Source organism: Halichoerus grypus, chromosome 2 (assembly GCF_964656455.1).
Source record: "Halichoerus grypus chromosome 2, mHalGry1.hap1.1, whole genome shotgun sequence".
Lineage (NCBI taxonomy): Eukaryota > Metazoa > Chordata > Mammalia > Carnivora > Phocidae > Halichoerus > Halichoerus grypus.
The window spans coordinates 60,715,351-60,741,219 of record NC_135713.1 but is presented as its reverse complement, the minus strand read 5'-3'; the positions used below and the strand labels follow the sequence as shown (position 1 = coordinate 60,741,219).

General features: G+C 43.8%; 1 long non-coding RNA gene across 1 annotated transcript; it reads right to left on the bottom strand.

Annotated features, from left to right (window-relative positions):
- Positions 1-1,467: 1,467 nt before the first annotated feature.
- LOC118553336 (uncharacterized) lies at positions 1,468-24,761 on the bottom strand. Its single transcript, XR_004925979.2, has 2 exons — positions 24,573-24,761; positions 1,468-1,681 (listed from the first exon to the last, which is right to left on the bottom strand). It is a non-coding gene; the product is annotated as an uncharacterized LOC118553336 (long non-coding RNA).
- Positions 24,762-25,869: the final 1,108 nt, after the last annotated feature.

The window sequence follows — 25,869 nt, the reverse complement described above, 5'->3', positions numbered from 1 at the left end:
AAAATGCTCAACATCATTAGTCATCAGATAAACGCACCTTACAACCACAATGAGATAACACTACACACTTATTAGAAGGGCTAAGCATTTCTTTAAATGCTGACAATACCAAGTGCTGGCGAGGATATGGAGCAACTGGAATCCTCATTACATTGCGGATATAGCCACTTTGGAAATCAGTTTGGCAGCTTCTTACAAATTTAAACATGTGAGCCAACTATGTCACTCCTGGGTATTTACCCAAGAGAAATTGAGCATGTCCCCACAAAGACCCACATGCAAATACTTACAGCAGGTTTATCCATGACAGCCCCAAACTCAAAACAACCCAATGTCCACTCATTAAGATACATTGACACAGGGGAATATTACTCAGCCATACGACAAATGTTTTACTAACACATGCAGCAACATGGATGAATCTCAAAAGCATTAACGCAAGTGAAAGAAGCCAGACACAAAAGGTTACATTCAGTATGATTCCATTTATACAATATTCTGAAAAAGATGAAGATAGAGTGACAGAAATCATGTCAGTTATTGCCAGAGGCTGGGGCTGGGGAAGGGACTGCCTGCAGAGGAACAGGAAGTACTTTTGGGGGCACCTGGGTGGCGCAGTCGGTTAAGCGTCCAACTCTCGGTATCCATTCCGATCCTGATCTCAGGGTTGTGAGATCGAGCCCTGCATGTAGCCCCAAGTCGGGCTCCGCACTCAGCGCAGACTTTGCCTCAGTTTCTCTCTCTCCTTCTGCCCCTCCCACTCGTGTGCTCTCTCTCTCTCTCTCAAATAAATAAATCTTAAAAAAAAAAAAAGAAGGTACTTTTGTCAGTGACAGAGATTCTCAACATCCCGATTGTAGTGGAGGTTACACAACTGTACACATTTGTCAAAACGCATCAAATGGCACAACGAAAAAGAGGGAATTTTACTCTCGCTAAATTATGCTTCAATAAACCTGACTTAAAAAAATGTACACCAAACAAAACGTGCATTTGCCAACAAAAATGCATTGGGTATCTTCTATGTCAATAAGATGAATGAGGGTCTTCCTCTCACAGAGCTTCTGTCCCTCTGTAATGTATGTGTGTACGTGGGTGTGTGCATGTGTGTGTGTGGGGGGGGGACAGTATGTTTACTGTTTGCATGAGTTGAAGTCTCTAGTTTCTGTCTGCGATTGTTTACTCTCTAGAGTCTTTAAATAGTTGTTTTAAGATTTTGTCCAGAATTTATCACTGTTGTCTGTGGAAGGATTAGCTGACATAAGCTACTCCAGCAAGACCAGAACCGAATCTGGAAACTGGAACGAGGATCCTGAGGAGAGTGTGATGACCTTGGAGACATATGGAACATAAATCCACAAGAGGCACATGTGATTTAAGAGTAGTTGTATTATTTGGATGTTCTTGTATTTCACAACAATCCTGATTACACACAGCGCTGTCCGGAAACAGAAAATAATGAGCGTGTTCCACTTTTTAATAAAAATATTTATTTATTTCGTCTTTCACTCAACAAACAAGAGCTACGGCAGGGCCAGCGCAAAATGAAAATTCAGAGCTCATTGTTCAAAGAACAGGAAGAAAGTGTTCTTAAAAAAGGGTACATAGAGAATTTCTCCTTTCTACCGTGGTCTCTCTCTTGACTTCTCATGGTGCTTTTCATTTGCTATTTGGTGTCACTCTAAGGAAGGAAAAACAAACACAAATTTTAAATTGTTAGCATGACTTTATTGTTCATCTGTATATTGTTCGATTCCTGTTCTAAATGTAAATACCAGGGCATTTAATTCATAAACAATTTCACTGAAATTACACAATTTGTACTATGTGGTTCATCCCAGGAGGGTGCCTAGAGCTAGCCACAAGAGAAAAACAAGCCAGACGCAGGAAAGTTGAAAGGAGGAGAGGCTTCGGAGATACCCCCCCTCCCCTCCCCCCCGCCCTCCGGGCACAGAGCCAGCTGCAGGAGCACTCCCAGAGGCCTGGCACAACCAAGGGGAGCACAGAAGCTCACAGGCACCCACGGCCCACCCCTGAGAGTGGCGCCTGCATTCTTACTTGGGTCTGATGAACGCTGGCTTCACCCTCTTCCTAGTCACTGGCCCAACACCCTGCGCTATAACCTGGGCAGGGTCTGGGGAAGTCCAGCCAGGCATCTCTCCTTCCCACCGTCTGCTGCCCAACCCACGGCAGACAGGTGATCCTCGAGGATCTTTAAACCTTGGTGCTAACGTGGGCTTGGATCCCAGACCAGGCTTGACCTCCTTGAGACACAGCCTCTGGCTGGCCAACCACCACTTTTGTGCTTAAGCCAGCATGGGACCATGCCGGTTGCAAGGTGTCACCAAGTGTGTATGCCTGACCACAACCTCCATGTGCTCACGCCCCTGCAGGGCAGAGGGCAACAGCGCTCATGGAGTAGGGAAGGCGACAGAGGCAGGCTTCTGTACACCACAGGGCAGAGGAGTTAAGTGTCCAAGAACACATCCTGGGAAGGCAATGGAAGGCAGGACTGCACCTGAGCCGAGGCTCCAAGCACCCAGGGCATGCTCTATTGTTCCATCACACTCCACGTACAAAACACAAATTCAAATATACAATCATCAAGAATTTCAAGATGGTGAACCTGGAGCATTAAATCCCAAGCACAGGGCCCTTCTGAGCATGGAGCCCTGTTTGACTGTGATGATCACAAGGCCATAAACCTGACCCAGGGTGGAGCCCCCGTTAAGGGATGAATCAGACACAGTCCCTGACCTTCATGTGTACTCGGGGACAAGCATATGTCAGGCACCGTGTTAGGCACTAGGGAAAGAGAAGCGACCTCCAGGGAAGGTGTCCATGCCCTTGGGAGGACCGCAGCCTGGCTACAAGGCAGGCTGTCCTCTGCTTGGTAGATGGGACGCACAGAAGCCCAGGGTGGGGAGCTCTGAGCCCAGACTCTGAGAAAAGTGGCAGTTATGCCCAGACCTGGACGATAAGGTGGCCAAGTGAACAGATGGATAAAGAGCGTGTCAGGCGAAAGGAATTGGGTGTGCCAAAGCCTGAGGCTGGAACGAGCCTGGCATGCGGGAGGTACTGAAAGAACGCATCATTATTCAGATAGGCAGGGCGCCATCCCAAGGAGAAGTCCAAACAGGTTTTTTATTATAATCTCAGTCTCCTGTTTATTACTGTGACATGAAATGCTGCTGCCTGATGACCCACCTGGAACACGCTGTGTCTGCGAGCCTTGTGGGCAGCTATTGCCGAAAGTACAAGTCCTGCCTGACTCTCCTGTTTCATTTATAGCGTGATCTCCCCTACAAATGGGCACCGAGGGCCACCCGACGCCAAGCTAGGGCCGGGGATTCTGCCCCACTCCCAACTCCTCACATCAGTTGGGCACAATGGTTCTCCGACCCCTCCATCTGCAGCCCCAGCCCCTGTAGCTCCAGACCACTGCCACAGCCCCCATCCCTATCTCCTCCACAGCCAGAGCTTCAGCCCCAGCGCCCCAGAACCCTTCAAGACACGCAAGAATAAAGCCTCTTCCGGAAGCGAGGCCTCAAGGCCCAGAACTCACTGTGATTGGACTAGTTTGGGTCACGTGCTCAACTCTGAGCCAATCCTATAGCCAGAGAGAGTCAGTATGCCCCTATGCCGAAGGGCAGGTCGGGAGCAGGGGGCGGGGCCCTTTGCTGTTAATTTCCAGCTGTGTGCCTGGTGTAGTGCAAAGAACCGCTTGGGGATGAGACAAACGTAGGTTCTAGTTCTGGCTTCCCTTTCTTACTGTCTCTGGGTCTCTGGGCTACCCCTCCTGAGCCTTAGGTCCGTCTTTTATAACAATGCAGATAAGAATATATAGCAAGCTATGAGGATTAAATCCATGTAAATTGCCTGAAACGTGGTAAGTGCTCAATAAATGCTCATTAGCAGCTATACAAACAATGTCTTGCACCCACAGAAATATATAGCCTTTGAAAACGCTGGTTCGTTTTTCTGGAAGGTACTTCTCTTTCTTATGGGCACATCCTCTCAGATCCCATTTTCCACATTCACCCCCACTGTTCGCCTCCTCTGTGCACCATTAATAACAGAGGGGTTAAGAACATGGGCTTGGAGTCAGAACGGACCAAGTTCAAATCCATTTAACTTCTTTGCATTCCAATTTCTTCATTTGTAAAATGGGCATAACAATACCCATATCACAGGGCTGCTATGAGAGTTGAGTGAGATCAGTCGGGCAAAGCCCCCAGCATCTAGGTGCTCAATGAAGATTTGTTTTTATTATTGTATGCATCCCACCATTTTGTAATTACTTTTCATATGCCAGCCTCTTACAGTAGAATGTGAGCTTCTAGATGGCAAGGGCTCTACTTGGTTCACTTTTGTTTCACTTTCACCCGTGACCCTACCCTCAACACCTAACCAGAGCCTGGTTTCAGATCCATGCCTTGGAAATGTTTATAGGATGCTTGGATAAGAGCCGATGCTTGCTGCAGGAAAGCTGCCCGCTTTCTGCAAAGAGGATGACGTAGATCATTTGTTTTCATTCCCACTCATTCCCTCTCTTGCTTGCCAGTTGCATTACTGACAGTTCTCGGGTTGGGTGGGCATGGCAGCGGGAAGAGAGGAGAGGTGAGTGGAGAGGGAAGGTCTCATTTGATCGTTCTGCCTTAAGCTGCCCTCTACTCGTTTGTCTAAAAATGACTTTTGTGAGGTGCTTTTGTGAGTTCTTCAGAGACCTCCCAAAACTAGTTCCTCAATGTGGGGCCATCCTATCTTGGGGTTCATTGCTTCTTCCATCTAGCTTTTTGGAATTGCTTCCAGCTGTTGAAAGCCTACCCCTTCCAGGTGGTCCTTTTGGACAGACCTAGGGGGATGCTCTCATATCAGCCCTCTCAGCCAGGTGGCCCCCATCTAGTTCATAAGAAACACTCATATAGGGGTGCCTGGGTGGCTCAGTCGTTAAGCGTCTGCCTTCGGCTCAGGTCATGATCCCAGGGTCCTGGGATCGAGCCCCGCATCGGGCTCCCTGCCCCGCGGGAAGCCTGCTTCTCCCTCTCCCACTCCCCTGCTTGTGTTCCCTCTCTCACTGTGTCTCTCTCTGTCAAATAAATAAATAAAATCTTAAAAAAAAAAAAAAAAAGAAAGAAACACTCATATATATGCCTTCTCTAAAAACTCTGGGGAGCTTGGCCAATCCCAGTGCGGCATTCACCTCGCTTCCATATCAGCTGTTGGAGCAGTCAGCAAGATATTCTTACCCTGTAGATTTCCCACACACTGCCTGTATCCCTTAACTGCAAGGGACAGAAGAGCAAGTCCATTTTCCACAAAGGAAATGGAGGTTCAGCAAGGTTAAGTAATTTGATCATATATAGCTAGGAACTGGTAGAACCAAGATTTGAACTGAAGTCATCCAATGACAGATCTCGCTTTTAAATAATACACTCTACTGCCTGGTAAAATGTGAAATATGTACTTCAATTGTAAGATGTATCCTGATTTCAGAAACATGAAATCCCACACCATTCTAAAATACAGTATATACGCGCCAAAGCCTTTCACTCTGGGAATTTGCTGGTGAGGCATCTCTAGCAATAAAGACCTTAGCCCATGCTTTCCTCTCGAGCCTTCTGCCTCCTGACCAAACCTGGTGCTTCCCCACGTAGCCCTACATGGTAAGCAGTGCCTCCTGTTACGAGGGATCTGTGAGTATAAAAATTCTCCCTTCATGACCATCATTTCCGTGTCCGTGTGTCTTACCCTACCTGATTAAAACAAACTACAGGTACATTTTAAAACAGAAGGTTTGGGGGGCACCTGGGTGGTTCAGCTGTTAAGTGCCTGCCTTCGGCTCAGGTAATGATCCCAGGGTCCTGGGATCGAGCCCCGCATCGGGCTCCCTGCTCAGCCGGAAGCCTGCTTCTCCCTCTCCCACTCCCCCTGCTTGTGTTCCCTCTCTTGCTGTCTCTCCCTGTCAAATAAATAAATAAAATATTTTTTAAAAAAACAAACAGAAGATTTGGGTTCAAATTCCTGTTTTGCCGTTCACCTGCAATGGGCCCTGGGCTGATCATTTCTCTCTCTGAGCCTCAGATGCTGCACTGAGAAAAACAAGGGCGAGAATAATAGTGACTCCTTCATGGGGTTGTTTGGAGGAATTATAAACCCCAAACAAAAGATCACCCACACACTCAACTCAAAAACACTCTGTCCATTTGAGCTATTTTTGTATTAGTCCTCACTAGGAGTAGAGAAGGGCCCCAGTTAGAGCATAAAGAGCAGAGGGCTTCAGGACAAGGCCATAGATAGAGACTGCTCTGATGGAAACACACTCCTAAGTCCTCAAAACTCAGGCAGGAGAATAGCCATAGAGACAGGGAGACAGAGGAGCATTCCCAGCCTGACAGAACCATAGGTAGGGGGGCAACACCCCCAAATGGGAGCCCCAGTCTGCTCACCAAGTTCTCCTCCCCAACCCTAGCTTGGCTGAGGACTTGACCACAAGGAGAGGGGGAATTAGGGAGAGGAGACAGAAAATCAGACTCTAAGACGGTTACATCAAATCCCAGAATTCAGCTGCCAAGGAGAAAATCACACACTTAACTTTGAGCATTCCTGGCTATTCTCTGTGAGTGCTTTAAAAAGTCCTTTAAAAAATTGATGCTATCCAGTGTGGGTGAAGGGGCAGAGAGATGGGCACTTCTGTGCCCTGTTAGAAGTTGTGTAAATTAATGTGACTTTTAAAGTGGTAATTCAGCATTGAGTATCAAATGTCCTAAAAGGGCATGTTATTCTTTGGCCAGCAATCCCACTCTTAGAATTTATCTTAAGGATTTACTCAGACAAGTGCACTAAGATGTATATACAATGATATTCATCACAGTAGTGTTTATAACAGCAAAATACTGAACATGATCTAAATATCCATCAATAAGGGATTGTCTAAATAAAGTGTTACATCCCTACTATGGAATGTCATGGGGACTTCTAAAAAGGATGTTGCAAATCTCCATTTGTTGACAGTGGAAAGATGCCCAGGTTATGTTGATGAGTGAAAAAAAAAAGAGTTGCAGAACAGCGTGTATAGCATGAGCATATTTCTGTCAAATTATACACATCTATAAGTCTACATGTAAACATGCAGAGAGAGAAACTTGGAGGGCAGATCACCAAAATGTAGACAGTGGTTGTGTCTGGATAGTGAGATTTGGGGGGATTTTTGCTTTCTTCTTTATACTTTTGTACCGCAACAAGATATACACCAATTTATTCAGCAGAATTCCTAGAATGGGATTTCTCAATCTCAGCAACTGGAAAATTCTTTATTGGTCTGGGAAGTTCTTTGCTGTGCAGGACTGTCTTGTGCATCGTAGAATGTTAGCAGCATCCCTGAACTCTACCCACTAGATGCCAGTAGGACACCTCCATCCCCCAAGTTGTGACAACTGAAATGTCTCCAGCCATTGCCAAGTGTCCCCTGTTGGCAGGCTCATCCCTGGCTGAGAACCACTGTCCTAGAGGCAGGGGAGGGCAGGCTAGATGGCAGAGCTGTGCCCGAGAGAAGACTCGGAATGGGAAATCAGGAGACATTGCCCAGCAGGCGGTGAGGAGAGAGTTTAGGGATTTCTGGGAGAGCGCCTGAGCAAGAGGGCAGAGGGCCAGATGTGGCTCCAGTCGATCACCCCTCGAGTCTACTTTGCAGTTCAAAATCCTGAGCGAGACTGGATGCACTGTGGAAAATTGTGATCGACTGATGGGCCAAACCAGCATGGCAGGCTCGGTGCAGGAACAGGGACTTGGGGACCAGTAACCGCAGCTGGGAGCTGGCAGCCCGGACAAGGCTCCATGTTCCCACAGGCTGTGCACGTGAGGCTCCGGGCCCGTGACGTAGCAGGGCTGCTGACACAGAGTCTGAATGGCTCCCTTGGGCCCTTAACGGCGGTGTGCCGCGCAGTTCCTCAGCAGTCATGTGTGAGTGGTGTACCCATCCGCACCAGGGCTGTCTGGAGTTTGTCAGGGATCGGTGCCCACAAAAGACCTCGGACTAATAAACATTGCTGACACTTACTGAGATTGTAACTACATGCCAGGCACTGCTCAGGGGCCTTTATGTGTAGTACTTAATCCTCACAGCAACCCTGGGAAGTTGTGACCATTCCCATGTTACAGAGGGGGAAACTGAGGCATCGAGCAATTAAAGTGTGTCACCCAAGAACTGGGTTTCAGGCTCAGTCAGTGTGGCTCCAGAGCCTGTGGGCTTAACCACCCCCACTCTTCTGCCTCCGAAAGGGTATGGGTGGGGCCGCTAGAACCCCACAGCCAGAGTGACAACATTCTTGACCATTCTGCTGAACTGCCTCTTTAATGAGGACACCTGCCACTAGGCCAAGGCCCTACACGTTTGAATACAATAGGAGGAGTTTGCCACACGCTATTTGTATTTCTCCACCAACCATAGGAGACAAGCACTGTTAGTACTACTCTCATTTTACAGATGTGGAAACTGAGGCCTGATTCATTGTCCCCGCCTTTGTGCTAAAGCTGTGGCCCTTTGGTCCCTGGGTGGCTTTTGCTCACGCACCTGCTGTGCCACCTGACGGCAGGGCCGGGCCCGCGCTCCCTCTCGCCTCAGCGTCCAGCCTCGGGTGGGCGACAGTGAGCATCGCCCAGCATCCGAGCCCGCTTCCTGGCTTTGGGGACATGGCCACGGTGTGAGTCCTGCGGAGCCCCACCTCTCTCTGCAGAAGCCAAAACACCCAGACGTGTGCTTTTCCGACCCCTGGGGTTCTGCCAGCCTGTCAGATGACCCCACCTGGGACACAAGTCTGGGTGGGGCACAGAGAGAAGCTAAAGTCCCTCAGACTCCACGTGATCACAGGGCGGTGGCCCCTGGGAGCTGGAGTGCTGAGTGCCAGTGGCCCAGAGCTGAGAGTGCAGAGGCAGCCCGGCAGCAGCCTCGTTCTCATCAGACCATGCCCTCGGATTGAACTTTCTGTGCTCTCAGCGCATCAGCCTCCCTTTCAACCCAGTCTGCAGGCTGTCTACCCAGCATCCTTGCAGGAAACCCTTTTTTCTGATTAAGTAAGCCAAGATTAATTTCTGTCCACTGCAGCTAAGAATTCTAGTATGGACCGAGCGTAGACAAAATAAAGAGGCGGGGAGGGAAGTGGTGCATCACTGTCTTCTTGCAGAAATCACTAAGTCAAGTCAAATGTCCCCAGCCAGTCTCCGCTCTCGCCACTTGAAGCATCAGGAAGTGGCCTGCAGACGGTCTGAGCGGAAGCACTCACTAGTACAAATTCCCTGACCAGCTGCAGATGCGGTCAAAGCAGCTGCAGGAAAGGGGTGGACAAGGCCATCCAGGGGGAACCGAGCTGAAGCCACTGGTGGGAAATCCAGTGCCTACCAAAACCCCACTCCAATTCGACCTAATTCTTTTTTTTTTTTTTTCTCTTTACACAAATATATTTCACATGTTGGCCAGTATTCAGATAAAAACAAAAATATAACAAATGGAATATTTCAGAAACTAACAGACAATCCATTAGGAGATCCATACTTGGAAATAAACAAGTAAAGACTGTTGTAGCTGAGAAACCCATCAAATGTAATATACTTTCCAGACATCTCAACTCCATCAGGAGGGTGGGAATCCTCAGAAAGAGTAAGTCAGCAGCTGTAATGAAAAGCTATACTTTGGAAAATGTGGGGACAGTCCATCATATTCTAGTTCTGGAAAGAAAAGAATAGAAACTCTTGTGCAACATTAATATCTATTCTACTCTACTATCTTCTGTATTTTACTATGTATTTTTAAATCTTCAAATTGTTGAAGATAAAAAAAAAGAAAGGAAAAATTTAGGGAGGTAAACTGGCACAGGGTAACTTGAACTAGAAAAGTTACAGCTTAGTTTTCAGAGCCCCCATATTGAACAATCCATGTTCTTGACATCGGCAGTTTACCTGGGATTTGCGATGCATGACATATTTAATTAGCCAGCCTACGGGCATTTCGAATTATTGCAAAAGTGGATGTTGGTCGGGGCGCCTGGGTGGCTCAGTTGGTTAAGCGACTGCCTTCGGCTCAGGTCATGATCCTGGAGTCCCTGGATCGAGTCCCGCATCGGGCTCCCTGCTCGGCGGGGAGTCTGCTTCTCCCTCTGACCCTCCCCCCTCTCATGTGCTCTCTCTCTCTCTCTCTCTCTCTCAAATAAATAAATAAATAAATAATCTAAAAAAAAAAAAAGTGGATGTTGGTCTATAAGAGAATCTCAAATGGTTTCATGAATGTCAAACAATGTTCCATACGCGCACATCCTTAGTCACCTACTGGTGACACCTGCTGTGGATGTCCTTCTGCCGTGTTCGGTGTGTCCTGGCTGCTGGGAGCAGTGCCAGGAGCTGGTGTACGGTTCGCGGGTCTGCCTTCCTCCTGGGCCACAGAGACTCGAACCTTCCTGCCTCCGTCCATCAGCTGTGCTTGCGTGTCCGATGTCACAAGTGTCCATTCCAAACTCCGTATTCTAAAAATAACTTCTCCGTCATCCTGGAAATTCTACCCAGGAAACAACTTTCTACAATCATGAAGGATCTACCGTCCATAATAGCCCCATAGCTAAGAAAGCATTAAGTAACCACGCTCTTATTTTACCTAATTCTAGAACAGCCAGAAATGACTCCATCCTAATGGCTCCTGCAGCTTAGGTGTGATGCACTGAACACCTTCATTTCCATGGCCTGTGGAATCCATGGCCCCAAGTCGTGGTGGGTCAGTCAACTGGGAGTAAGGGTCACGTGATCCTGAATATGGCCTCCCCAGCCCTAAGGACAGCCCGAGAAGGTCCCCAGCACTGGCACATTGTGGCCAGACAGTACAGGCCAGGAAAGTAAGGAGGACCCTCTTCTCTCCTCCCTTATTCCCCCATCACCGCTGTCCCTTGGAACCTTGCCTGCCCTGGGCAAGGAGTAGTCAAGGTGGTTGCTCAGGCTCACCCCAGCCTCAGAAGTTCCCCTTCTTGCCCTAGTTGTTCATTATCATGGGCAGAGCCTTGACTCATCCAGATATAGAATCTGCCAAAAGCCTCCTTGTATTTCTGGGGGGAGAACTCTCTCAACATGGGCAGGCTGACTAAGACCTCCCAGGGGAAGGATGGTCACACCCTGTTTTGTTTCAGAGTTTAGACAACCAGGTATACCTCCCTACATAAGATTGTTACCCTTGCCTGTTTCTGAATACTTTTATAAATGGAATCATACTGCATGTATTCATGTCTTACTCCCTTTGTTCAGTATTACGTTTTTAAGAGCCATCCAAATGGTGTGGGTATTTATAGTTTGTTCACTTGCATTGCATGAATATACCACAATTTACCCATTCTACTCTCAGTGGATATGTGGGTGGTTTCAGATTGGAGTGGTACAGAGGGTGATCCTGCCAATGCATGAGCATCCTCAAAGTCGATGTGATAGACATTTAATATAGCCCCATCCCTTCTCTTGGTTGGTACTGAATTTTTTCCCATATTTTTCTTTTCTATCATTCTGTATTCTCGTGTTTTAGGTGTGACCCTTGTAAATAGCAGAAAGATTTTGTATTTTCCCTCCAGCCTGACAGTTTTACTCTTTGAAGACAGTTATCTAGTCCATTTGCATTTAACATAATTACTGATCATTTTTTATCTGCCTATGCAGTTTTCCTTTTATGTACTTATTTCTTTGGGCTCTTTTTTTTTTTTTTTTGCTCTTCTGATTTGGAAGTCATATACTTTTTAGTACTTAACATGTATCCTTGACTTAACAAAGTATAATTGATTAGTACCTTTATCTTCCACACAGAGAGACGACTTCAGAGCACACTTTAACTCCATTAATCCTCCTCCTGACTTCTATGTCATAGTTTCTGTGTATGTTAATTCTGTGTCTATTTTTAAGGCTCTGTGATACGTTATTAACATTGTTTTATACTGTCAATGTTCATTTAGATTTATATTCCATTTACTGCTCTCTTCACTATTCTTTCCTTCTTTCAATTCTTTTATTTTGTCAGTGCTGAGGTTATGATCATGGTTTTAAAAACAGCTTTAATTGTAATTTATAACCATACAATTCACCCACTTAAAATGTACAGTTCTATGGATTTTAGTGTGCAACCATCATCACAACCAATTTGAGAACATTCTCATGATCTCAAAAGAAAATCACAAACACTTTAGCTTATTACCCCATCCCCCCATCATCTCCCCATCCTCAGCCCTAAGCAACCACTAAGACACTGTCTCTATGGATTCTTCTACTCTGGACTGTCATATTAATGGAATTGTATAATATCTGGACTTTTGTGACTGGCTTCTTTCACTCAGGATAATGATTTCAAAGATTGTCCACACTGCAGCATGTCTCAGTACTTCATTCTTTTTTGTTGTTATTAATAAATGTTCTTCTTTAGAGCAGTTTTAGGTTCACAGCAAAACTGAACAGAATTTATAACTCAGAATTCCCGTATGCATCTTGTCCCCACATGCACACAACATCTCCCACTATTGACATCCTGCACCAGAATGGAGCATTTGTTACTGTCCATGAAATGACATTGACAAAGATTAGTTGACCATATAGTTGTGGGTCCATTTCTGGGCGCTCTATTCTGTTCCATTGATCTATGTGTCTGTTTTAGTGCCAGTACCATACTGTCTTGATGATTACAGTTTTGTAATAGAGCTTGAAATCTGGAATTGTGATGCCTCCAGTTTTATTTTTCTTTTTCAGAATTGATTTGGCTATTTAGGGTCTTTTGTGGTTCCATACAAATCTTGGGATTGTTTGTTCGAGGTCGGTGAAAAATGCTGGTGGTATTTTGAGAGGGATTGCATCAAATGTGTAGATTGTTTTAGGTAGTATAGACCTTTTAACAATGCTCATTCCGCCAATCCGTGAGCATGGAATGCTTTTCCATTTCTTTGTGTCCTCTTCAACTTCTTTCATAAGTGTTCTGTAGTTTTCAGAGTACAGATCTTTCACTTCTTTAGTTAGATTTATTCCTAGGTATCTTATTGCTTTAGTGCAATTGCAAATGGGATCAGTTCCTTGATTTCTTTCTCTCTGCTTTGTTATTGGTGTATAGAAATGCAACAGATTATTTTATATCCTACAATTTTGCTGGATTCATGTATGAGATTCCAGCAATTTTTTGGTGGAGTCTTTTGGGTTTTATACATAGAGTATCATTTCATCTGCAAGTAGTGAAAGTTTGACAAAGCAGGAAAGAATATCCAATGGAAAAAAGATTGGATTCAACAAATGGTGTTGGGAAAACTGGACAGTAACATGCAGAAGAATGAAGCTGGATCACTTTCCTACACCATACACAAAAATAAATTCAGAATGGATGAAAGACTTAAATGTAAGACAGGAAACCATCAAAATCCTAGAGGAGAACACAGGCAGACATCTCTTTGACCTTGGCTGTAGCAGCTTCTTCCTAGATATGTCACCACAGGGGAGGGAACCAAAAGCAAAAATGAACTGTTGGGACTTCCTCAAGATAAAAAGCTTCTGCACAGCGAAGGAAACAATCAACAAAACTAAAAGGCAGCCTACAGGATGGGAGAAGATACTTGCAAATGACGTATCTGATAAAGGGTTAGTGTCCAAAATCTACAAAGAACTTATCAAACTCAACACCCAAAAACAAATAGCCCTGTCAAGAAATGGGCAGAAGATGTGAATAGACACTTGTCCAAAGAAGACATCCAGAAAGCTAACAGACACATGAAAAGATGCTCAACATCACTCATCATTAGGGAAATACAAATCAAAACCATGATGAGCTACTACTTCACCTCTCAGAATGGCTAAAATTAACAACACAAGAAACAACAGGTGTTGGCGAGGATGCAGAGAAAGGGGAACGCTCTTACACATGTTGGTGCATGCAAACTGTTCCCAGTTAGTGGGGATGCAAACTGGGGCAGCCACTCTGGAGAACAGTATGGGGAGTCCTCAAAAAGTTAAAAATAGAACTATCCTACAATCCAGCAATTGCACTACTAGGTATTTACCCAAAGGATACAAAAATACAGATTTGAAGGGATACAAGCACCCCGATGTTTATAGCAGCATTATCAACAATAGTCAAACTATGGAGAGAGCCCAAATGTTCATCGACTGATGAATGGATAAAGAAGATGTGGTGTATATATACAATGGAATATTACTCAGCCATCAAGAAAAAGAAATCTTGCCACTTGCAATGACGTGGATGGAACTAGAGTGTATTATGCAAGTGAAATAAGTCAGTCAGGGAAAGACAAATACCATATGATCTCACTCATATGTGGAATTTAAGAAAAAAAACAGATGAACATAAGGGGGCAAAGAAAAAAAAAAGGAGAGAGGGAAAACAAGCCATATGAGACTCTTAACAATAGAGAACAAACTGAGGGTTGATGGAGGGAGGGAGTGGGGGATGGGTTAGATGGGTGATGGGTATTAAGGAAAGCACTTGTTATGGTGAGCACTGGGTGTTGTATGTAAGTGATGAATCACTGAATTTTACTCCAGAAACCAAGATTCCACTGTATGTTAACTACCTAAAATTTAAATTAAAAAAAAGAGAAATGGATGCTAAAATAGTTAAAAAACAGTCTGATAAAAAATAATCAATAACAGGAAAAAAAAAGAAATGACATTGACACATCATTATCACCCAAAGTCCACATTAGGGTTCACTGCCCTAAAAATCCTCTGAGCTTTGCATATTCATCCTTCTGTCTCCAGTAACCCATGGCAACTACTAATCTTTTATAGTCTTACCTTTCCCAGAATGTCATAATGTTGGAATCTTATGGTATGTGGCTTCTTCAGATTGGATTCTTTCACTTAGTAATATGCATTTAAGCTTCCTTCATGTCTTTTCATGGTTTGTTAGCCTCATTTCTTTTTAGTGGTAAATAATATTCCATTATCTAGATGCACCACAATTTATTTATCCATTTGCCTACTGAAAGACATCTTGTTTGCTTCCAAATCTTAGCAATTATGAGTAAAGTTGTTATAAATATCTGTGCAGGTTTTTGTGTGAACATAAGTTTTCAGTTCATTTGGGTAAATATCAAGGAATAAGATTGCTGGATCATACAGCAAGAGTATATTTAGTTTTGTAATAAACTGTCAAAGTGGCTTCCAAAGTGGCTGTACCATTTTGCCCTCTCACCAGCCATGAATGAGAGTTCCTGTTGTTCCATGTTCTTGGCATTTGATGTGGTCAGTGTATTGGGTTTTGGCCATTCCAATAGATGAGTAGTGATATCTCATTGTTGTTTTAATTTGCAAATCTCTAGTAACATATAATATGGGACATCCTTTCATATGCATACTTACCATCTGTACATCGTCTTTGTTGAGGTGTCTGTCAAGGTCTTTGGACGATTTTTTAATGTAGTTGTTTGTTCTCTTATTGTTGAGAATTCAGAGCTCTTTGTATATTAGATAACAGTTCTTTATCAGCTGTGTCTTTTGCAAATACTGTGTCCCAGTCTGTGGGAGCTTGTCTTCTCATTCTCTTGACATTGTTCTTCACAGAGCAGAAGTTTTTAATTTTAGTGAAATACAGCTTATCACTGATTTCTTTTATGGATGGTGCCTTTGTGTGTCTGAAAAGTCATCACCACATCCAAGGTCACCTAGATTTTCTCTTAGTCTCTTCTAGGAGTTTTATAGTTTTGTGTATTACATTTAGGTCTCTGACCCATTTTGAGTTAGTTTTTGTGAAGGGTGTAAGGTCTGTGTGTCTAGATTCATTGCTTTGCAGTGGATGTCCAGGTGTTCCATTACCATTTGTTGAAAAGACTGTCTGTGCTCTATTGTATTGCCTTTGCTCCTTTGTCAAAGTTCAGTTGACTATATTTATGAGGGTCTATTTCTGGGCTGTCTCCTTTATTCCATTGGTCTTTTTGTCTATTCTTTTGCCAATACCACACTGTCTTGAATACTGTAGCTTTATAGTAAATCTTGAAGTCAGATTGTGCCAGTCCCCCAACTCAGCTCTTTCTCCTTCGATATGGAGTTGGACATTTTGGGTCTTTTGCCTCTCCACAAAAAACTTTAGAATCAGGGCGCCTGGGTGGCTCAGTCAGTTAAGCGTCTGCCTTCGGCTCAGGTTCTGGGATCGAGCCCCACATTGGGCTCTCTGCTCACTGGGGAGCCTGCTTCTCCCTCTCCCTCTGCCTGCTGCTTCCCCTGCTTGTGCTCTCTCTCTCTCTCTGCCAAATAAAAAATAAATCTTTAAAAAAGACCTTTAGAATCAGTTTGTCAAAAAAATTTGATGGGATGTTACTCGGATTGCATTGAATCTATAGATCAAATTGGGAAGAAATTACATGTTGACAATATTGTTATCAGACAGAGGATGGGTTCTGAACTCAGGTTCCACTGCTCACTGCTCAAAAGCCAATACTCGAGAGAGAAGCACTGGTGGAAAAGGGAATGTTGCTTTATTCAGGAAGCCCACAACCTGGGAAGATGGTGGACTAATGTCCCAAAGACCATCTTCCCAGTCCAGGCAAAGCAGGAGATTTGTTGTCGTTTGTTTGTTTGTCTGTCTGTTGTTAAAGATTTATTTATTTATTTTAGAAAGAGAGAGTGTGTGAGCCGGGGGGGGGGGGGGGGGCGGGGGGGAGGCCAGAGGGAGAGGGAGAGAGAGAATCTCAAACAGACACCCTGTTGAATGTGGGCTCCATCTCAGGACCCTAAGATCATGACCTGAGCTGAAATCCAGAGTCAGATGCTCAAGGCACTGAGCAACCCAGCTGCCTCAAGAAGCTGAAGTTTTTTTTAAAAGGGAAGACATGGCAAATGATGAGGGCACTACATGCAGGAGAAGCTGGTGCTCAGCAATTAATCATTTGTCCTTGCAAGGCTTCCAGATTCCTCTGCTCTTGCCAGTAATCAAGGTTCCCAGGTGTCTCTTGGTAAATGATACCACTGCGTTCCAACAAGTCACGTCCTGGCAAGGCAGTCCAGAATCCTCTCCCTGTACCAGGAATCAAGACTCCCAGGTGTCTCTTATTGAGGATACCATGGTCACTGGTGGCTGTTTCAAGTGTGGTCAGGCCTTATCTTCCAGAAAGTCTGGTCCTTTGTTCCTCAAGGCCAGTGGTCTGCAGGATCTAAGGGAAGCAGGTTAGTTCTGCTGCAAACTATGGTGGTCTGTCAGCAAGCAAGGAGTGCATAAGCTCGAAGCAAGTTAATCCTTAAGACTGGCTGGAGTGCTGTTACAATACTGAGTCTTCCTATTCATAAACATGGGCTATTTCTCCATTTATTTAGTTCTTCTTTGATTCATCAGAGTTTTGTCGATTTTTTCATATAGATCTTACATATTTTGTAAGATTTATACCTCATTTTTTGAATAGTGATGTAAATAATAAGTTTTTGTAATTTCAAATTCCACTTGTTCATTTCTGACATACAGGAAAGCAATTAACTTTTTCTGTTTCAAATAAAATTTATTTGACAGAGAGAGAAAGCTCAAATAGACAGAGAGGCAGGCAGAGGGAGAGGGAGAAGCAGGCTTCCCGCCGAGCAGGGAGCCCGATGCAGGACTCGATCCCAGGACCCCGGGATCATGATCTGAGCCAAAGGCAGACACTTAACTGACTGAGCCACCCAGGCACCCCAGAAAGCAATTAACTTTTATATATTAACCTTGTGTCCTGCAATCTTGCTATAATTGCACATTAGTTCCAGTTTTTTGTTGATTCTTTCAGATTTTTACATAGACAGTCATATCATCTGTTGAAAGAGAGAGGGTTTTTTTTCCCCTCCCAATCTGGATACTTTTTATTGCCTTATCTTATTGCATTAAGTAGGACTTCCAGCACAATGTTGAAAAGGTGAGACAAATATCCTTGCCTTTTCTTTATCTTAGGGAAGCTTCTAGTTTCTCACCATTAATGATATTAACTATATAGTTTTTGTAGATGTTCTTTATCAAGTTGAGGAAGTTCACCTCTATTTCTAGTTTACTGAGGGTTTTTATCATGCATAGGTGCTAGATTTCGTCAAATACTTTTTCTGCATCTATTAATACGATCATGTAATTTTTCTTTTTTAGCCTGCTGAGTTGATGGATTACATTAATTGATTATTGAATGTTGAACCAGCCTTTCATATCTCGGATAAACCCCACTTGGACGTGGTGTATAATTCTTTTTATGCATTGTTGAATTTGATTCCCTAATATTTTGTTGAGGATTTTATTATCTATGTTCATGAGAGATACTGATCTGTGGTTTTCTTTTCTTCTAATGTCTGTGTCTGGTTTTGGTATTAGGGTAATACTGGCATCATAGAAGGAATTAAGTATTTTCTCTGCTTCTATCTTCTGGAAAAGACTGTAGAGAATTGGTATAATTTCTTCCCTAAATGTTTAGTAGAATTCACCAGCGAGCCCATCTGAGCCTGATGCTTTCTGTTTTGCAAGTTTATTATTGATTCAACTTCTTTAATAGATATAGGTCTATTCAGGTGTCAGTTTTTTTCTTGTGTGAGTTTTGGCAGAATGTGTCTTTCAAGGAATTTATCCATTTCATCTAGCTATCACGTTTGTGAGCATAGAGTTGTGCATAATATTCCTTTATTATGCTTTTAATGCCCATGGGATCTGTAGTGCTCTCCTTTTTTTCATTTCTAATATCCATAATCTTGTCTTCTCCCTTTCTTCTTAGTTAGCCTGACTAAAGGCTTATTGTTTCTATTGATTTTTTTTCCTCAAAATCCCAGCTTTTAGATTGGTTGGTTATCTCCATTGCTTTCCTATTTTCAATTTCATTGATTTCTGCTCTACTTTTTATTTTTATTTGTTTTCTTCTTCTTACTTCAAATTTAATTTGCTCTTTTTTCCCCTGGTTTCCTAAGGCAGAAGCTTTAATTATTAATTTTACGTCTTTCTTCTTTTCTAATATATGCATTCAATGCTATAGATTTTCCTCTAAACATTGCTTTCACTGCATCCCACAAATTTTAAGTTGTATTTTCATCTTCTTTTAGTTTAAAATATTTTTTAAATTTCTCTTGAGATTTCTTCTTCGACCCATGTGCTATTTATAAATGTGCTGCTTAATCTCCAAGCACTTGGGGATTTTCCAGATATCTTTCTGATACTGATTTCTAGTTTAATTCCATTGTGGTATGAAAGCAGGTGTTGTATGATATAAATGCTTTTAAATCTGTTAAGATGTGTTTTATAGCCTAGAGTATGGTCCATCTTGGGGAATGTGAGCTAGAGGATAATGTGTAATCTGCTGTTGTTGGATGAAGTAGTAGTCTATAGATGTCAGTTATATCCAGTTGATGGTGTTGTTTCCTTCAACTATGTCCTTACTGAACTTCTGCCTGCCAGATCTGTCCATTTCTGACAGAAGTATGTTAAATTCTCCAACTATAATAGTGGATTCAGCTATTTCTTCTTGAAATTCTACCTGTTTTTGCCTCATGTAATTTGACCCTCTCTTGTTAGATCCACATGCATTAAGTATTTTTATGTCTTCTTGGGAGACAGGATGGCTACAGGGGGCTGGAGTTGGGTATTTCTCTCCCCTCACATGGAAAGCTAGGGCTGGCTGGAGTTGGGTATTTACCTTGACCCAAGTGAGTTAGGCTCTGATAAAACCCTAGCTGATTAGGGTCTGGTAAAATAGTTTCTTCTGAAGGCAAGCCTTGTTAAGAACAGAATGATCTGGCATTTTTCCTCCCTGACTGGAAGTATAAAGGGTTTTTCTTCAATATTTATCGTGAGGACCTGATAGTGTAAGGAGGAGTTCCCCATGACTGAGTCCCTCTGGGGTTTTTTAACTCTCAGATATGTCCATTCCGTCTCCAATGATTCAGCAGTTACAGTTCAGGTTTTCCTACCGTGGCAATGGCTCCTGCCGAGGCAGAGTGGGGAAGCAGTTGTTGGCCCTGGGACCTCAGTTCTCTGACAGAACTAAAAGAGTTGATTTCTCAGTTTGTTCAGCTTTTAATTTGTTAAGATGAAGTGACAACTTCTAAGCTCTTACATAACGGACCGGAAAACTGAAGTTCCCTTCATTCCTTTTTATGCCAAATAAATAGTCCATTATATGGATATACCACAATTTTGTTTATCCATTCATCTGTTGCTGGACGTTTGGGTTGCTTCCACTTTTTGCTATTATAAATGATACTACTATAAACATTCATATACAAATTTTTGTGTGTACATATGTTTTCATTTCTTGGGTATATACCTTTGAGTAAAATCATTGGGTCATATGATAGGTAGCTCTGTGTTTAATCATTTGAGGAACGGCCAGAATGTTTTCCAAAGTGGCTGCATCATTTTACATTTCCACCAGCAGTGTATGAGGGTTCCAATTTCTCCACATCCTCACCAATATTTGTTATTATCTGACTTGATTCTAGCCATTCTAGTAGTTGTGAAGTGTCATCTAAGTGGTTTTGATTTTTATTTCCCTGATGACTAATGATGTCGAGCATCTTTTCATGTGCTTATTGGCCATTTGTATATCTTGCTTGTAGAAAAGCCTATTCCGATTCTTTGCCCATTTTTAAATTAGGTCATTCGTCTTTTTATTACTGAGCTATATGAGTTTTAAAAAATATATTCTAGATCAAAATTCCTTATAAGATATATGATTTGGAAATATTTTCTCCCATTCTATGGGTTGTCTCTTTCCTTTCTTGATGGTGTTTTTTGGTTGTTTTTTTTAAATTTTTTTTAAAGATTTATTTATTTATTTTAGAGAGAGCGTGCACACACAGGGGAGAGGGGCAGAGGGAGGGAGAGAAAAACTCTTAAGCACACTCAGCACTGAGTGCAGAGCTTGATGCAGGGTTGGATCTTACAACCCTGAGATCACAACCTGAGCCGAAACCATGAGTTGGATGCTTAACTGACTGAGCCACCCAGGTGCCCCAGTCTTGCTGGTGGTTTTTGAAACACAACAGTTTTTAGTTTTTAGTTTTTCTGAAGTCCAATTCACCTATTTTTTCTTTTGTTGGTGTCTTCTTTTATTTCTGACCTTCTATCTGAGATAACTTGCTTCTGAATAATACCTTAGTGAAAGCCTACTGGTGATCTTTTGTTCGTCAAAAATTGTATGTATTTGACATCCATTCTTTTTTTTTTTTTTAAGATTTTATTTATTTGACAGAGAGAGAGACACAGTGAGAGAGGGAACACAAGTAGGGGGAGCGGGAGAGGGAGAAGCAGGCTTCCCGCCGAACAAGGAGCCTGATGCGGGGCTCGATCCCAGGACCCTGCAACCATGACCAGAGCCGAAGGCCAACGCTTAACAACTGACCACCCAGGCGTCCCTTGACATCCATTCTTAAAGGATATATCTCTAGGTCTAGAATACTATGTTGGAGTTATTTTCTTTCTGTGCATTAAAGATATCATTTCACTGTCTTCTGGCTTCCACCATTGCCATTGAGAAGTCAGCTGCCCTTCTGTCACTCCTTTGAAGATACTATCCCTTTCCTCTTACTTCGTGCTTTTCTTCACATTCACTATGATGTATCTAGTTTTGTTTGTTTGTTTGTTTGTTTGTTTGTTTGTTTTTGGTATCCTAGTTGGACTTCTTGATTCATGAATATTGGAATTGGTGTCCTTCCACAGACCTGGAAAATTCTCAGCCATTATTTCTTTATAACCCTCTTTCCTTCTAGAACTCCACCCCAATTACATATATGTTAGATGTTCTCACTGTATTCTTTCCTCCTTTCTTCAATATTTTTAGTCTTTTTGTTTTTATTTGTATCTGTTTGTATTTTTATTTGTTTTTATTATTTGTATTATTTTTTGTATTTGTTATTTGTATTATTTGTATTTGTTTTTATTTTATTTATATCTCTGCTGCATTCTGGATCCAGTCCATTAGTTTTCACTTTAGCTGTATCTAATCTGCTAATAAACTGACTGTATCTAATCTGCTAATAAACTGACTTTGAGTTGTTAATTTCTTTTCAGTGCTCAAAGTTTATTTTGACCTTTTTAAAATCTGCAATGTTTTTTATAGTTTCTTGTCCCTTTGTATTTCTTTAAACAGTAATCTTATACTGTTGTCTTATATTGTATGTCTGATAATTGTAATAACTGGTTTCTGTGTATTTCTGTTGTTTGTAGTTTCTGTCAGTTCTCACTCAAGTTTATTATTTCCTTGAGTCCCTGATTTTTTTTTTTCCACTGGTTCTGGATGTTTTATTTGAAAATTTATTTGTAAGAATGATTTGTCACCAAAGATGATGGCATTTTCTCCAGAGAGGATTTGTTTGTTTCTGCCAGGCGTCTCGGAACTCTACCAGTCTGGAACCACCTCAATCCAAGTTCAACGCTTGAGGTTACCTGGATCACCAAGATGACTGGAACTGGAAAGTCCATGAGAAAGTTGGTTTGCTTATGACTCCTCATAATTTTCAGTGTAAACATTTGGGATCCTAGCTTAAAATGAGCAGGAAGGAGCATTTATCCAAGTCCCCCTTTTGATAGACTCTGGGCCTTAAATTTTGTCCTAAAGCCTCCAAAAACCACAACTGTTTCTTCTGGATTAGTAAATGCCATTAGGGAAAATGAAGCTTGTGTACCAGACTTACTTCTCTGGGTTCTCATATTTTAGTATATTGTGGTCAGCTAATGCTTCACTCTCTTATTGGCTCTTTGGTGCTTTTAAGATATTTTTATATGCCATATACTTTTTTCAATTGTCCTCTGTGGAAGATTTGATCCTAATAAACTGACTCCCTATATCGTGTCTCATGAAAGCTTCATACCAGTTCCATTGGGTACATGAGATTATTTACATTATATATACATATATATAATTTGGTCCTCAAAAGAGGTCTATAAGGTATCATGAACTGGCCACTTGCCAGTTGTGAGAGCTTGGGCAAGTCAATCTATATCTTTGTGTGAGGAGGTTAATAATAGTATCTACCTCCTGAATTTGTTGATATGAAGGACTCAGTAAAGGCAGTTGTACACTAACCTTGTTGTCAGGTGAAGACACTGAGACTTGGGGAGTTGATTCCATGCGTCCATATCCCACAGATGATAAGCAAACAGTACGGAGCACCTCCCGTGTGCCAGCACCTGTCCCAAGACCTGGGAATGCAGCCATCTACAACGCAGATGTGGCCCCTTTCTCAGACAGCCTAAAAAGCCCAGGATCCAGCTCAAAGGCTATGACTTTACCCCCCAGCACCAGCAGCTCACCATAGAGAGGTGATGGAAGACTGCCCTGGAGGGAGTTCCAACTCTGACTTACAAAGCACAGGCTTACAAAGGCCTTTCCAGATGGAAAAGCTGAGTACGGGTGTTTAAGGCAGGGGGAACAACGTACGGAGCACGTCAGGGTGCAGACCTCTCTCTTTCTTTCTCTGTCTGGGGAGGAATGCATCTTTCACCCGTGTTTTCCACCCAAGTGCTGAAGTAGCATTCTTGTTACAAGGAAGTAGGTCACATTTCCAGGCCGCAAAAAGGAACCCGCTATCTGCACTGTGACAGGGCGTGAGACCAACCGCCTGGACTGCCTCCCCCACGTGCCTCCCCGGGGTCTGCACTCTCTGGGGTCTGCTATTCCCGGAGCAGATATGCTCTTGCTGCTGGGTGTGGGAGCCACACAGAATTCATGAGCAGCCCTTGAGTTGGCCCTAATGGAGATGGGGGTGTAGTGGGGAGAGCTTGCGGCTTGCGTGAACACCTCAGCCTGCCCTCTGGCCCAGCTGACTCATAGCAACCGGGAGGTGCCTTTTCCCATAAGAAAGCTCAGGCCAGAAACCTTGCAAGGAAGTGTTATCACAAGCTCTACCTTTGCTAGGATCTACCTGTGCACACAGAGCTTTAGCCTTCCTTTGGGGGCTATGGAGGCTCTAGGGACGTCTCTGTGAAAATAAGCCTACACCTGGCATCCAGCCACACTGGGGACCCATGGTCATGGGCTCTGTGTTGCCTGCACCTGCTTCCTGGAGCTGTCATGGAAAGTACTGAGCCAAGGGACGAGCTGAACCACCAAATGTTAGATTCAAACTAAGGATGCCAAGTTCTCCAGGGAAGCTTGTGATATGGTAGAAATGGTGTGGATTTAGAGACAGACTGGTGCAGTGAGCAGAGCTGTCTGAAAAGGGCCCCGGAATGTTGTTCTGTGTTGTCCAAGCAATGAGCTATCAGGGGGCAATCTGCTCCCATAGGCCAACAGCTCCTTCCTCCTCCCCACCACCACCAAGGGGAACTGTGATATCCTATTGGCCCCCAAAGGCCCCAGAGACAGTCAGCATCCCCAACAACCCCTGCAAACAGCCGGCACCCCCACTCCACTTGCCTGAATCCAAGTAGCCTCCGATTCCCCACTGACGTGGCCACTCTCTCGTGTCTGCCTGTCCAAAGGGAGAGCCGGGGAGGTCTATCCACTCTACTAAGGGCAGGGACATGGGACATGAGGAGACGTCTGGCTCAAGAGCTTTCAGGCAGGGCCCCTTCCCCTCTGAGCCCTTCCAGGCTGCTTCTGCCCTATCAGGAGAATCTTGCTTCCCTTTTTTCCTACCTTAGGTGAAGAGGGAATGAACCCCTGGGTGTGGAAAGTCCCATCCAGAAAGGGCTCCAAGTGGGCCAGGACCTTCCATCTGTTGTTTTGCCAAAGTTCATTCCTGTATTCGTTTTCTGGAACTGTTGTAACAAAGTGTGGCAAACTTGGTGGCTTAAAACAACAGAGGTTTATTCTCTCACACTACTAGAGGCCACAATCCAAAATTGAGGGTTGCAGGGCTGGGCTTCCTCCGGAAGCTCTGGGGAGGTCCGCTCCATGCCTCTCTCTTAGCCTCCAGTGCTGCCAGCAATCCTTAGCGTTCTGCGGCTTGTGGCCACATCACTCCCATTTCTGCCTTCATCGGTCGGTCTCCTCCCCTGTGTATCTCTTATAAATATAACACTTGTCATTAGGTTTGGGGCCCACCCAGTAAGCCAGGAGGATCTCCTCTTAAGATACTTAGTTATATTGGCAAAAAAATGTTTTTTCCAAATAAGATCACATTCACAGGTTCTGGGGGATAGAACATGGACATATCTTTTGGGGACTACCATTCAACCCACTGCAATCCCCTCCCAATTTCTCCAGAAGATAAAACCAGTCTTATCACTTCACCACCGAGAGAAGTAGGGAGAGAACATGTGCCAGGTTCTTCTGCATTCATGTCTTAACTCTTCATCTAACATCTCACCAGCCAAGTATTCTCACTTCTTACTCTTCTTTCCAGATGAAAAAATAGAGGCTCAGAGATGTTCAGCAACTTGCCCAAGCGACACAGCTAGGAAGTAGCACAGGGGGATTGGACCCCCGTGTCTGTCTGTGTTATGCAAAGAGATGCCTCCTGGGTCTCCCCCTGTCATGCGCCAGGGCTTGGGACGAGTCCTACAGCGTCACATGTAATGGGTTAAGGATGATGCTTTATTGGAGAAAGGGGGCAGTCACGTGGGCCAAGGGTCAGCAAGAAGCAAGGAGACAGGGAGCCTCTAAGCCAGCCAAAAGCCGTCAGAGGGGAGGGCCAGGACCAGAGCACTGTTATGATGCTGGGTATACCCTGGCAGGAGACACGCAAGCCCTCCCAGGACCTCCATTCAGGGGCAGGAGCCTCTGTCTAACCTCATGGCAGGTGGTCTCATGAAGAAGAATGTAGCACGATGAGGGGCAGAGAACACCGCGGTGGGGCGGGGGGGGGCGGTGCAGCTAGAAGGAGGAGATGTGTCTGAGGACGGAGGTCAGAGTGCTGGAGGAGAACAGGCAGAGGAAGAGCCGTGGGAGCGTCTGCACTTTCTCTGTGGGGGATGGACAGCCATCGCGGGGT